The following is a 4326-nucleotide window of genomic DNA, read 5'->3' as shown; positions in this document are numbered from 1 at the left end:
AGGCCCAGCACCTTCTCTCTGTGACTGCCAGACTTCTCTTTTAGAGCACCTTCTCAGGTTTAATTTATTTTACATTAAGTTAAATCCTGAAGTGCTGCATGTAACTTCTCATTCCTCCCCCCCCCCAACCGCCCAGACAGAAAATGGAAATAAATGCATCCAAACTTCCTCCTCTGCCACACATACCCCTGAGATTTTGTCCAGGTGAAACTTGTACAATAGTGGGAGGAAGATCTGACCAACATGCCAAAGAGTGATGGTGCTTAGAAATCCAAACTGTTCTACACAGCTCTCATTGCATCCTCTCAAAATCTTCTATTGTGGTGGTTCACTGCCTTGGTCTCTTGTGTAATGCAGTCAATGCTAAGACTAAAAATGCAGTTTTTAGGCTATAAGACTACCCAAACTCCTATAATAAAAATATATATGTTAGGACAGCTAACACCAGTTCTTAAATGACAAAACTTTGTCCTGTGAAGGACTAACACTTCAGAAGCCAACAGTGCATCTGTTGTAATAAACGCTCTGAAGAAGATGAAAGTCAGACGCAGCTCTGACCTTGATTTTCTGGAATGCAAATCAGATTGAGATACTGGGTGCACAGTACAATAGAAAGTCAATTTTTTAAGCAGATACCTAAATATGTATATAGGACCTTAACTTTGGAGTCCCACTAGGGTTGAAAATATAGGCCTAATTTCTGTTTCTGTTTGCAAAAATGTTGTCAAGAAACTTGCATCTTTCTGAAGTTTATGAGATAATTAAAATTTTTCTTGTGAAAGAATTTCTGATCAGCAGATCATACACTTTTTTCATTATTTACATGTGAATAATGTACAAAATCTGGGTTACTCGGTCTTGACTGGCACAGCTTTGTGCACTGAATAATGAATGCATCTGAAGTCACTGCTGTAAAAAAGGAGTATGTGTCCTGCTCCATGCAGCCAGTGGGCCAGGAGAACTGATACCAAGGTGTAGCTAAGACCAGTGTTTTACAGCATCCTATCTCTAGCTTCACCCTGATTTCTGACTCAGGAGAAATGCCAAAAGCAGCAGCAATGTAAGCTTTCCTCATTAGAAGAGATGCAATAAAATGACATAGAATTTTATTGTGTCTGTCAAGAGAAGAAAATATTCTGATTTCTATAGGTATCAACTTCAAACAACATGTAACTGGAACACATAAAAAAGAAAGTGTAATCAGATTATTACTTGGTAATAGTTTATAGCAATCTCAATCATTTACAGATCCAAAGCTGAGCTTGAGTTAGCAATGTGTCTTCTAAAAACCTTCAACCAAAGCATTCCTTTTCTGGCAACAGACTTCTACTGTCCTCATCACTTGTTGCTGACTTCTGTGTGGAGATCCTGCCAGCAGCCTCCTCCTGCCTGAGGCTCTGTAGGTGATGGCCAGAAGATGTCCTCGCTCCTCTTGTCTGCGGACAAGGGGAGAAGGTGTCAAGCATCAATGGAGCAGGTGCTGAAACTGCATATCAGGCTTTCCTCCTTGTTATGCATCTGTAGTTAAATAAAGTATCTTTTGTAAATTTGCCTGGTAACAGCAATTTCCTTTCCTCAATTAGTAGATCACAATTAGACAGAAGAACAGTTCAGAGAAACTCACGACCGTATTCACATGGAGGGCTCCATTCAACCTCCTAGTAGCTGTCAGTGCAGTCAAAAATCACCTTCTCTCCTGCCACTCATCTCCCTTTTGGTACAAACCTTGTTTACACCCATATGTGTTCTCAGATTTTGTCCAGTTTTGTGTTCTAGGGCTGGGAAAAATTAATGAGAATGAAAATGGGTTATATTAATTATGCTTAGTAACAGTTTGTATGTCAGCTAACCTTTCTATGGGAAGCTGCATCATGTGATAAGCAACAAATAAAGATGGAGTGAGGTGAAACTGGTCATGTCCTGTGATTCTAATTCTAACAGAGAAGTCCCAAAAAGCAAGCTGGATATAAATATGAAGCACTAGGGAGAAGCCAAGAACTCATGATGCATTATAATGTTTTTCTTCTCCATTATTTTGAAGGCTTATTTTGGACTGCAGGTTTTGTCAGTATACAGCAAGAAATTCTCATCAAATATAATTGTATCCAAATGGGAACTGCCAGGGGCAAATGGTTAGATACTAGGAAGACAACCAGATACAAGGAAGAAATTCTTCATGAAGTGGGTGGTACTGTCCAGAGAAGCTGTGGACACTCCCGGGTTTGATGAGGTCCTGGACAGCCTGATCATCACTGCCATGAAACTGGATAGGCTTTACCGTCCTTTCCAATCTAAGGCATTCTGTGATTCTTTGATTCTATGATTACCTCCTCTTGCTTCTCTCAGCAAGCAGTGCAATGATGCTCTTTTACCGTCCTTTCCAATCTAAGGCATTCTGTGATTCTTTGATTCTATGATTACCTCCTCTTGCTTCTCTCAGCAAGCAGTGCAATGATGCTCCTCATATGTAGTAGCTCCAGGAACAGCATTCAGTTCCCTTTTAGGCACCAAATTATAAATCCACTGTTTTCTGTTAATATAAATATGTTGTTTTCTGGTATGTAGCCCCTAACCATTGGTCCCAGCTGACATGACTGAGGCCAAGTTTTGGGACCACCATCCAGCATTCCGCAACACAAGAACCATGTACAGAATAAGGAATTGGATGAGAAAGGAAAGCCGAGAAGTTTGAGGCAAAGCAGTGAGAGGGGCATTACGGATTCCATTGTCACAGCAGCTGCATATGGTGCACACAGCTCCTTCTGGAGTTTGTGGCCATTTAACATCTGTAGATGCCACAGATTAGGAAACTGTAAGAACAAAGCAGGGAGGTGACTAACAATGACTATTAAGTGGATCTATGGACAGTCAAAAAAAAAAGTGCTTGAAATTTATTGGTATGCAGCTTAGAGCAAAATGAAAAAAAAATCTAAAATGAAACGGATATATGTTGTGCAGTGAGAAAAAAAATCTGGAAGTTCTGATAGGGAATAACAACAAAAGCCAGATGGCATAAAATGGCATCTTTAGGGATTATGTGGCATGAGGAGCTGTGCAAAGAGTCCTTAAAAAGCTTTGCCACTCACTGAGCATGCTCAGTGTCCTTAGATAGCCACATTAACTTACTTGACGTACTCTGGCCTTAAAAGCTGGACAATCACTTCTATCATTTAAGCTCTCTGCCCTTAGTTATCCTCAGCAGTTCATCAAGCTTCCTCTGATGCACTGTTATATATCCTCAGCAATCCAGGATATTCTGCATTATCAGGAACTTGAAAGAGGATCCTTTATTATAGTTAACAACATAAATCACCCCCTTATCGACATAAAACTCCTCCCACTATCTTGTTAATTTATTGTGCATGCTAAGGCAGCTGTAAGGATCTCACATGCATTTATTCCAGACAAGTCTGCAACATCGCTGAAATGTTTTTCCATCATATGAATAAAAAGGGGCAGGAAAGTTACTTTTGTCTACCCACCCAAAATCATGCTCTTCTGGATGTGACTGCGAGATTGAGTCCTTAACAAAAGCATCCACTTACACAACTCATTAACTTAATACCATAACCAGTGTTGGACTTCACATCTGTCAAAACTGAAGCTCTCTGTGCATTTAATTCCAAGAAGACCCTGCCTACTCCTTTTTATCTTTCCACCAACAAGGAAGTACTCTAACTACAATCAAAAACAATCCCAGTATAATTTACATTACAATCGTAAAAAGTCCCATCGCTAGTTCAGACATCTAGACACCATACTCTATTTGCTTATGGAGATTTACGGAAATCTTCTTAACAGCAAAGAAGATTTCCCTCCTCAGGCCATCATCTTCTAAACTCAGCTTTTTCTTCTTTCTTCACTGCAGGATTTATGCACATTAAAAGGAAATAAATGAATCAGCTTTTTTTCTAGTTTCACAAGAACTCAATGCCTGTTTGGATAAAATTTGTAATACAAGTGCATTCCTGTAAAAAAACTCTGCAACAAGTCCCTTCCTAAAACATACAACAATCCATTGCTTGTAACAGTACAGTCTTGAATACTCATTTCATGGCACAAAGTAAGTTTCATTTCTCATTTACGAATGTAGGACATGCAAATACGATAATCTGGTTCAATATGCAACTTTATGTCAGGTGATTTTGGATTCGATAGCATAAAAAGCCATAATTTTCAGGAACAGAAAAACATTTCCATGTATTACTGGAATTTCAGACATTCTGAGGAGTACACCTTTAATTAAAAGTTAAGTAATGCCGGCCTTATTCTGAAAGCTTAGATCAGTGCGAAACACATTACGTTTCGTTTTTGTTTTTTTTTTTT

This window comes from Meleagris gallopavo, chromosome Z (assembly GCF_000146605.3).
Source record: "Meleagris gallopavo isolate NT-WF06-2002-E0010 breed Aviagen turkey brand Nicholas breeding stock chromosome Z, Turkey_5.1, whole genome shotgun sequence".
Taxonomy (NCBI): Eukaryota; Metazoa; Chordata; class Aves; order Galliformes; family Phasianidae; genus Meleagris; species Meleagris gallopavo.
This window is presented reverse-complemented; position numbering follows the sequence as displayed.